Here is a 10,726-nt window from a genome sequence, read left to right as displayed (position 1 = left end):
TGGTGTCCCAATGGAGTTGGTTGAGACTCTGGTCTCTCAGTAGATTTATGGGTTCATGAATGAGACTTTGGTCTGAATCGCTAGTTCGGTGAGTGGCGATGTTTTTCAGATGGACACATGCTTCAGGTGGACACCTGCTTGAGCAGAACATGATGCCAATGTATGTGAGGTAGGGAAGCGATTAGTTCTGTGAGGTACCGGCTTAAGGACAAGACTGTGTGCTCAGCTGGGAGGTGTTGGTGGATATAAAGTAATTAAATCGTGGTTAGACATGCCCAACGTGTGAGTTCTTATGTTCAGACAGGTCTGGGGAGCAGTGAGACATTTTATCAGGATAGATATTTTTGGTCAGATGAAGGAAAACGATCAGTTAAGTTTACAGGAGAAATGGTGAGAACAGCATTCCTGAGGAACACGTTGCAATCAAGTAGTCAGTGATTGCTCGAGAATTCACTCATTCTGGTTTTGGAGCAGTCATTTCAGATAGACGTGCTCGGGGTTACCACTCTGTCAGAACGTTTGGGGTGTTGTTCATTTAATACACTCGGCATATTCGATTAGATAAGTCTGAAATCAACATGTGGAATATTTTCAAGGTAGAAAATCAGTTAAGTCCTCTCGAATGGTAGTGAGCCCGTAATGATCAGATAGAAGGCAATACGGGCTCAATGAACATGTAGTAGTGATCTTATCTATGCCGATAGCATTAGCTTATTTTCAGAGCTTTACACCTTGTCAACATGAACTGTATGTCCTTTCTCCGACCACGATTTTAAAGGAGTCAGAATCCGTTGGAATTGACGACTCTGCAGCCAAAAAAACACCAATTATCGAAGTTTTTAAACAGAAGCCAAACTTGCTGAACGAGAGAAAGATGAAGAATGAACTGACAGATATTTTTTCTCAATTATGTAAGATACTTATAATGGTGAATGTGGAATAAAAAAGGTTCCATTTGTGGAACAGCATGAAAGCGCAATGCAGCTAAGACCGTCTCTTTTAAAATAAATCGAGATTCAGGACAAGTTTCTTTATTTTGTCTTGAAAATAGGGAAATAGTTATGACATTTTTTTTTTGTTGAGGGATCACACGCATACATTTTAGGAGGAAAGTAGGAAAATAGCAGAAATGGACAGACATCACTGAGGCAAATTACCATTCGTAATTCAGGGTTAGAATGATATTTCAGATTACTCTTAATGTCATTTTTGTGAAGTAATATCACATGTTTAAAAATTCCATTACAATCACTGAATCGATATGATGTTTAAAGTTCCCTTGCATCTTGTGTGAAAGTGTATGCGTGAGTGATAGTGTGTGAGTGCATGTGTGGATATGTAAGCCCTTTTGTGTGAGATCATCTGTGTGCACTTAAGTGAGAACTTGATTATCTGAGGTCGAGTTCGTGTGCGCCTGTGCCTTTGTGTGACGATTGGACTGTACATGTCAGGAAAACTCCAAATGACACAAATCATTTCAGAGAATCGGAAAATTTGTTGCAGTGCATTTCTCCTGCGAGACTCCCTCACGTTCTTAACACAGTCTCCTGGCAGTAACAGACAAAATATTATCTGTCCTCCTCATTGGCAGCGCCGTCATCTTAACTTGCTGAACTTTGCACAAGGACAGTCAAATGCCCGGGTTTTAATGCTCAATGCTTTCTCATCATCTACGAAAAAACATCTGCGGTGTTTCTTTTGTTCCAACAACTCCGAATCTTATTATGTTTCATCACCCAGTATTCTGAACATAATTCATATAATACTGACAGATGAGCATATGATATGATAGGATGTAGCAAATCTTGTTTCAGTTAGTATATTCATGTTGTAATGTCATAATATCCAGTCAGAAATCTGCCCTCACACATTTGTCATTGTCACTGCATCTGTAATGTGGATTGCGCAGTGAATGGGGATCATACACTTTCACTGAGATAGTTTGTAAATCGCTGCTGGGAACAAACATTCACTCCTCTTATGGTGTTAATCCTTCAAACTGATGCGCCAAGATTTTGCGATTTGTTAGAAGTTAAAATAGCAAAATTCTTTCTACCTACTTTTACGACTAATGTGACGTACATTTCTGTACCATATATTCCATCTGCAAATTAATTGCCCAATTCATGAACATGCCCATATCTGTATGCAGACTCTTGGGTCTTCTCCTTAGATTTATGTCCTGCCCAACGCGTTCTTGTTAGTGAACCTGGTGACACTTGTTGCATTTATTTAAGTCATTGAAGTCGATTGTACATGACAGCACCTTTATCAGCGACCTACTTATCACACCACCCGTCCCAGCTCGTCATGCAAAATATGATCCTGTTTACTCTCCACTAACCACATCTTTATCCAAGTTAACTGCATAACTTCAAAGCCATGAGGACTTTTGTCGTGTGACAACCTTTCATGGGATTTATGGAGGAAGGGCGTCAGTGGCTGTGCTAGACCCACAAGATGATCAAAATCCATTTATTCCACATGTCATGTAACTTCATCTAATTAATATATACAATAGTCACAGTTCTACTTTCAAAATCAAAATCAAAATTCATGTCAGTTGATTGTCAGATCCATTCAGGAACAGACATCGGAGGGAAAGGGCTCTGTGATTGGAATCACAGGGGAGCATGTCAGTGAAGAAGATTTTGCCACCCTGGCATTCATCAATCAGGACATTAAGGGTACAAATTGGGATGTTATCTTACAGTTATTTCAGATGCTGGTGAGATTGCAGATGGAATATTGTGTTCACTTGTGAACATCTTGTTCCAGCAAGGATGCTAATAAACTGCAAAGGTAGAAGAAGAGGTTTACAAAGTTGTGGCGTGGACTCAATGGTCTGTGTTGGAGGGAGTGTTGGACAAGCCAGGAGTATTTTTTTTGAACTTGCAGACTGAGGACGAGGCTGAACTTCATAAAGAATAGGGTGAATACATTCAAGTCTTTTATGAAGATTGTAAAATTGAGAATTGGAGAGCACGAATTTAAGTTTAGAGTGGTGGGAATAAAAGGGAACCTGAGGTCAAATGTTTTTTTTTTCCACAGAGAGTGGTACGCACATGGACTGAACTCACAGTAGAAGTGATCCCACACAGACACGGGGAGAATGTGCAAACTCCACATGGAGAGTAGCCTGAGGCAGGAATTGAACGTGGGTCTCTGGCGTGGCGAGGCAGCAGTGCTAACCGCTGTACCACCGTGCTGCCCACAATTATGTCACACATGTGAACTATGGACAGCAGGACAGATGTGACACAAACTCGACCCGATCCATAGAGAGTGGTACTTGACTGAATTCATACCCGTCAACTGCCACAAACAACATTGACTTAGGGGAATCTTGATGACTTTCCATTGAAAGCCCGAATAAGGGTTGAAATGACAGTGCTCAATTGAAGACAGCAGCATTAATTTTAGAGGATAACATTTGAAGATGTTTGATAAGCCCAGGGCCCTATTGTAGAAGGAAAGGATTTGCTTATGAAAGAAAAGAACATTCTTCCAAACTACATTACAAGCACAAATGCAAAACGTATGAATAATAACGCATATTGAATATGTCTTCTCGGGTTTGATCAGAAAGATGAACATAGCTATATTCCCAAATCCACGGGGCAGGAAATTTAAGACAATGAGAATTACATTTCGTGCAAATGTGTGTTCTGGAATTTACCTTTGAACCCTAATTCCCCACAAACATTTCGCTCAAACTGTGAAATGGACGATGATGCGAATCAACCACAGAAATATCATATGAATCTTCAAGATCACACTATCCCATCACATAGCGCAATTTGCGCTTCACGTCATGCCTGCCATTTGATTTAGAGCAAGTACGGATGATGCCCGCCTTACAACAAGTATTTGCAAAGCTTAAGATGTCTGACACAATCCTCAACCATGGACGATGAGGGAGTACAACGAATCCGCAACCGATACTGACAAGTGAAATTGAGTGAACCTAGACAAAAAAGGATTGAGAAGCAAGTTCTATTATTACTCGCATTTGTAATTAGGCAACCTTGAATAAGATACAGGCGAGACGGATGTGGACAGAAACGTTGGACGTGAGTAGAACATCAATGAACACTCTTGAAGAAGATCTATCACAAGTCAGGATAATATCACACGTACCAATGGGAGCAGAACTGTTATTCGATCCGATATGATGACCAACCGCTCAAATTGGAACAATGAGATATTTTGCAAAATTATGTTAGATTAGATTAGACTAAATTACTTACAGTGTGAAATGGGCTCTTCGGCACAACAAGTCCACGTGGAGCCGCCAAAGCGCAACCCACCCAGAACAATTTCGGCATGTTCTGTGATGAGGTTCTAACTCATAACCGCAGAAAATTAAAATTGGAACAATGAGATATTTTGCAAAATTATGTTAGATTAGATTAGACTAAATTACTTACAGTGTGAAATGGGCTCTTCGGCACAACAAGTCCACGTGGAGCCGCCAAAGCGCAACCCACCCAGAACAATTTCGGCATGTTCTGTGATGAGGTTCTAACTCATAACCGCAGAAAATTAGAAATTTAGAAGATCATAAGACCTGAAGATACACGAATGAGGGAAGATTGCTCAGTTTTTCGAGCTAGCCTTTACATTCAATTGACTAAAATCCCTCATGGCCACTTGCCTGTTTTCCCCCATTAAGCACGATTTCACGACTGATCAGAAATCATGAATCTCACCACAAATAATATTCAATGAACTCCTCCCTCCCCCAGCTCTCTATGCTGAGTTGATTCAAATTTGAATACACGCACTGGCATATTCAAGATAAGTTCCTTCCCTGCCGTTATTAAACTGAGGAATAAACTTTCTAACTTCACTTCACGTTGATCTTGTTCAACTTTACCTTGCCACACGCATTTCCTGTGTGGTACAACCTGCATGTCTTCCTCTGCCGAAGTTCCTTTCTCATCTATGATCTCAGTGTCCTTGTTTTCAATGATCTGCCCGCACTGTTCGCAAGCAAAGCTTTTACTGCACCTAGATACATGGGACAATAGCTCAAATCAAATTAAATCAAATGCTCAAATCTGAAAGAAGAAATCCCTCCTCAGCTCAGTCTTAAATCATCACTCCATTCTTCTGAGACTCTGTCTTTGACTTACCAATGAACTGGAAAATACTCTGAACATTTACGCTGTGAAATAACTTTTGAATACATTCTCTTACATTGAAATAATCTCACATTTTGTAAAGTCCAGAGATGAATGTCTCTATCTGTTTAGATTTTGCTATCAAGACAATGCATCCATACCAGCAATAACCCCAGTCAAATTATCTGAAATGCGCCAATGAAATGGTATCTTTCAATCAATTCCCCATACTCTCCTCTGGAGACATTTGTTTCCACATAGACGATTAATGGAACTTCCTCGATTTTTATCAAGAATGTGGACAACATGATACACATTTCCATTGAAATCTTTAATCCACACTCCGAGATCTCTTGCTCACATTTCCCACACTGCTAACCATCGCCAACTCATTACTCCTTGTCGACCCTATAATCTGCGTTCAGCACCGCCCTGTGCTTTTTTCGGTTGTTGCTTCATATACTATTTCTGCTAATATTACGCAAATTCATTTGAATCCCTGTTCTGCAAACGCTGGCAGGAGAATGTCATTTCTAACTTAATGTATTTATTTTGCTGTTGCCTGAAACCTATCTTTTTCTGCAAGTTTTAATTCTCCACATGGCATCGGATCTCATGCGCAAAATTAATTCAGGAACAAAGCTCCTCTGTACATTGCAAGAAAGTTTCACAAAATCGCGTTCTGATTGACACCACACTGTAAAGAAATCACTTCAACAATGGAAATGCCTTGAAATTGAAACTTTAATTAGCGAAAGTTGATTTCAATATTTTCGTGATTTTGTCCTCATTTCCTAGTGAATCTGATAAATAGCGTACAGGGCAAAAACAATGCATTTTTCACTTGATCCCTGAATAATTTTTGGGTCGCTGCATAAATCCACGGGTTCAGCGAGGAGCTAAAATATCTCAGGAGAGCTGCAACTTCAGTTGTGATGTATCCTGGGTCTGTGCGATCACCTCGGTAATAAGTGGTGTTTGTCAGTTTGGTCATTACTAATGTCACGGCATGTGTCAACCATAACAAAATGAAACTGCTTGAAATAGCGAAGAGCAACTTGATGGATTTCTTTCGGTTCTGCATTTCGGCATCGCTCTGATTTTCACTGCTATGACTTTGAATTCTTCTTCTGGCTCGATTGCTCAATACAATTTTTCTGATGGTTAATGAGTTAAATGTGGAAATCAAAATGAAAGGGAACCAAATGAGGGAAGCGCTGTGAAACCAGACAAAAGATTCACCAAAATCTGAGGAGAAGAAAGATGCCTTTGCCTGGCATCCCCACTGTATTTTATTAATTGTTATCTCAGGATCAAATGCAAGCAAAATTGGGACATCTTTCAAAAACATGAGGAGAATGAGAATTGTAACAACCATGACGGCCGTTCTTTCAGTGCAGTACCTCGTCTTAAACTTTCGGCAGCAGATCACCACATATCGGTCGAAAGTAAAGGAAACAGTGAACCAAACGGAACAATCAAGAGTAACTCCTGTCGTGTATATAATGAATTTACAAACCGAGGTCTGTGAGAGGAATGAGGTTGGAAAGTGGTAACTGAAAATATAGTATATTAATACATTATTGAGCATGACCAGTAGATCTGCCGTTGCCATGGCCATCATGTAGACAGAGATACACTTGGAAAGAGCGCAGTTTCCTTGGAAAAGAACCACAATAGTGAGCAGGTTCGCTGTAAAGAATTGTGAAACCAGACAAAAGATTCACCAAAATCTGAGGAGAAGAAAGATGCCTTTGCCCGGCATCCCCACTGTCTTTTATTAATTGTTATCTCAGGATCAAATGCAAGCAAAATTGGGACGTCTTTCAAAAAGATGAGGAGAATGAGAATTGTAACAACCACGACTGCCGTTCTTTCAGTGCAGTACCTCGTCTTAAACTTTCGGCAGCAGATCACCACATATCGGTCGAAAGTAAAGGAAACAGTGAACCAAACGGAACAATCAAGAGTAACTCCTGTCATGTATATAATGAATTTACAAACCGAGGTCTGTGAGAGGAATGAGGTTGGAAAGTGGTAACTGAAAATATAGTATATTAATACATTATTGAGCATGACCAGTAGATCTGCCGTTGCCATGGCCATCATGTAGACAGAGATACACTTGGAAAGAGCGCAGTTTCCTTGGAAAAGAACCACAATAGTCAGCAGGTTCGCTGTAAAGAATTAAAACAGATGGTAATATTTCATTTTTCTCCTTAAGATTGTAATGGATACAATTGTGCATGGAATGTTCCCTCTATACGCGACAACACAAAATACCCTGCTGGGATTTGATTTGTTAAAGCGATTCACTGGGAAACCTACCTATAATGAGTCATGACCTGTTTGAAAGCTGACCCTTCAAGAGGACACGAATGAAAAATATTTGGCTCAAATTGTTCTGCTAAAATTTCGAGCGGAGTGCCATACAGTGTAATTAATTACGAGTAAACTTCACATAAGACATGGCTAAATAATACAAATAACTGGTAACAGTTCAAATAAAACAAAGAAGTGTAGAATTGCTGCAAAGATTCACGAGTCCTGAAACATTGACGCTGCTTCTGTCATCGCAGATGCTGTCAACATTTCTCCACCAATGTCAATTTTTGGAACTAGCATTTCTGCATTCGTATAAATATCTTCTATTATTCTACATTTCGAATGAGATGAAAGAACAAGCAGTTCACATACGATAAGAATAGAAAATGATGCAACTCACCAGGCACACCAATGGCTGCCAAAATCGGATAGTAAATTTCTTTCATCAACAGAATTGCAGTTTGTCCCATTTTCTGTTTTACCTCGAAAATCTTTCGCCACTAGACGAGTTGTGCATGGCTGAGCCAGTGGAAGTTATCGTCTACTTATACACCCATAAATCCTCATGTGACAATTTCAGGTTACATCATCACTAACACTATTTACAATTGTTCAATTAATGTTCTCAGATCTGCGTTCAATGCCTTGAAAACAAGCCATTGTTCATTAAATGTAAGAAATCCTAACCGTCCGTTCTGAAATGTCAGAAATAAACCATGTCATAATATAATGACTGCTTCAGAGACCCTGCCAGCACTCATTCAATTCAATTCACTCCGTATCACAACTCATTATAATGAAGTTTACAAAGTAAATTAGCCAACGAAGTGTTCTGCCAATGTTAGTGAATACTCCAAAACCTGACGTGTGCGAAACAATGCTTTTTTTAATACAACGGTGGCATCTACATAAGAATGGAGGAAATTTCCTTGTTATATCATTTGCTATTCAAGCAGGATACATCCCAACCAATTAGTAACCATGAGAATAGTTTGCACATTCATTGTCAAAAAAGATATATTCCGGTTCATTGGCAATGCAATTCACTGGTATTTGCATAACAAATGCCCTGCTCACTGGTTAGCATTTGGATTCATCGCAACTACCAACTTTATTTCTTGCAACAGCCTTGTTTTAAACGTGAGCTGAGGGGTTTTGTCAAATTTATCCAACTGTTTTCTTACCCAACCATTGAATAGAACATTGGATAGTGGACGGTTAAAATTGTCATTCTCATGTTACTGTGTTGGCATTAATGGGGGTGCCAGAACAGTCACTCATGAAACCGCTGCACTGTAGAATCAATATCGGTAATTTAGTCAAAGGGAGCAAATGTAGTGACTCCATCATTAATGGCGAGGTGACGTTATGTGAGATAACTTTGAGTACGACCATAACAACAGAAAATAGATGTGGACGGATTCATTGAGTGGACAAGTATTTACCAGGTGGAAAATACAGCAAAGACATGCCCATGTTCAGCAGATATTTGAAAAATAACTTAGTGATCTATTAATAATCTCAATTCCCTTTAAAATCTACATTTCCAGTATCAATGAGGTATTGTCCCTGAGGCAGGGCAATTTTCTTACTAAATATTATAACATGGGAATAAGACGGTACTGAATGGAGCTGAGCCTGCTACATTCATTGTATCACCGAATTTTATGTCTACGCCTCATGAATAACTTTTCAGAATTGCAGTGGGAATATAGTTGTTGTAGAGTAATTTGTTTTTGTAGCAAGAATGGAAAAAGTAAACAGAATGCTTCTGTTCAAAACGGTGCGACATTATTTATCATTATGGTCCTTGGAAGGTGGTTTTTATAGCACTGAAAATTTAAGATGACGGTGCAGTCAATAATTCGAATGATAATTGCTTCGCTTCCAATCATGGCCAGGAAATTTTATTCTGAATCTTCAGAATTGATGGGACTCATTCTTCGTCAGAATCCTGTGGCATTAAAGATATTAGCATTCATTTGGACATCCTCTTCACACACGTAGACATAGAAATATGTAGATAACGGCAGACACTCAGTCTGTCACATGTGCATAAGTCCACGTACACAAACACTCTGGCATGTATTCACACACTTACAGTCAATCGCACGTGATTACACACACACACACACACACACACACACACATATACACACACAGACAAACACACACACACACACACTCACCCAGATGCAGGTTTGAAGGCAACTACTCATCATCTGACTGAATGACACAATTGCACACGTACCTCTCACACACATTGAAGCGCAATCTCTCACTTAAAATAAAATCATCCACAAAATCTCACGTGTTCCCTCACCGTCGTACTCACTCTCTCACATGCATGCTCTGTTCCTCAAAAATGCCGCCAAATAAATAATATGTATCTCTGGTGATGGAGGATTTATGTTCAACTTTCAGATCGAGCTTATGTTATTTTTGCACAGCACAACATTTGAAGTCTCATTTAGTACCTTATAAATTCCGGCTTTCTGGATAAAACAAGCCTAACTTCGGTTTTAAACATTGAAAAATTCTGAAATAGGCTTCCACACCTCCACTTGAGCGGTTAAACTTTAACGGCATATTGTGTAATTTCAATTCTCACAGTCTATTTCAAATTTGTATAAATAACCACGTAATGCTGAAGCACTTCATTATCTCAGGGAATTGGTTTTAACAGATTCTGCAATTAGCGTCTTCATCCATGTATGTCCTTACAAACTGAAATCTCCATTGCATTTCAATTCTCACAGTCTATTTCAAATTTGTATAAATAACCACGTAATGCTGAAGCACTTCATTATCTCAGGGAATTGGTTTTAACAGATTCTGCAATTAGCGTCTTCATCCATGTATGGCCTTACAAACTGAAATCTCCATTGCCTGTTTCTGCAAACAAACTGTCATTTCTCCAATGCAGGGACTAATCAATGAAAAAACAGCTTTTTATTCATTGAACTCTCTCTGCTGCTGAAAGAATCTGGAACGCAAAAAGAAGCCTTCTCCATTTCTGCATCCAGTTTCATATTGAAGCATTTTGTTGATGTTGCCCTTCCACGGTCTAACATCGGAAAAGCATCACCTTGTTTCAGGCTAAATTTCATCTGCAGGTGGCCGAGAGACATACAAAGAGTGAAGTGTGGTTTAATCTGCAAGGCACAGGCGATGATAGAGCAGCCCTACAATTGACTTTTGAAACCAGGAAAGTGAGGAGCGGGTATGTGACAATCCATGTCAATTTGAATACGCAGTTGATTCACCAGAACGAT

Source organism: Chiloscyllium plagiosum, chromosome 49 (assembly GCF_004010195.1).
Source record: "Chiloscyllium plagiosum isolate BGI_BamShark_2017 chromosome 49, ASM401019v2, whole genome shotgun sequence".
In the NCBI taxonomy this organism is placed as follows: Eukaryota; Metazoa; Chordata; class Chondrichthyes; order Orectolobiformes; family Hemiscylliidae; genus Chiloscyllium; species Chiloscyllium plagiosum.
Note: the sequence above shows the minus strand (reverse complement) of the source record.